The following is an 869-nucleotide window of genomic DNA, read 5'->3' as shown; positions in this document are numbered from 1 at the left end:
TTCGCTTTCACCTGGGCCAATATCTATCCTGCTGGCCATCCATTCTACTAGGACGAACAACACGGTGCCATATAACTGCAATTCTTGATCTTTGGCTTTTCTGGCTGCAGACAATGATCTGCTCTTGAAAGACTCTCTGTTCTGGAAAGATTCATGCATGGCCAAATAACGCATCGTTATCTCAAAATATAACAGGGCGGCCTCGTATGGGTATTTTCCTTCAGGCAGTGTCTTCAACAATCTGAAACATTAAATGACATTCAGAATTTAGGACTTATAACAGGAAAAAAATATATGTTTGTTTGCTCTAATGGTGAAGTACTATCCTCGTATCAAAGTGTTGAATATAGGTTACTGAGTTTGTACTGAAATTCAATTGGAAAAATTGTGTTGATCATGGTTTTATAAATCCTGAGTCTATATGAATGTTTCAGCAAATATTTAATAACCTAATTATTATATGCTCTAAATACTCATTGAAATATTAAACAAAATATGATTTCATTACATAGATTTAGTTCGTATTAATGCGAATGAATTTAAAAGACCCTGATTTTCATACACTCTCAAAATAGAAACTACAGATTCTTGCTTTTTTCTTTGGGCTGCCACCAGATATCGTCGATTGTAACTGAGCTGCTTGGCTGCGTTCCATTAGAGGTATTCATGGTGGAAAATAGTATTACCCTTGCTAGTGTTGTTGACGGAGAAGCTACATTTCAGTATGAGTCTTTCAAGTCATAAAGGTAGCAAAAAGCTTGTGACATCATGCACTATATGATCTGAACTACGCCAGTATTATAATTAAAATTAAATTTTGATGCAATATATTAATACAAATGCAAAATGGAAAAGAAGTGAGTTGCCGT

Source organism: Sinohyriopsis cumingii, unplaced genomic scaffold, assembly GCF_028554795.1.
Source record: "Sinohyriopsis cumingii isolate HCF-2022 unplaced genomic scaffold, ASM2855479v2 utg001348l, whole genome shotgun sequence".
Classification (NCBI taxonomy): domain Eukaryota; kingdom Metazoa; phylum Mollusca; class Bivalvia; order Unionida; family Unionidae; genus Sinohyriopsis; species Sinohyriopsis cumingii.
Note: the sequence above shows the minus strand (reverse complement) of the source record.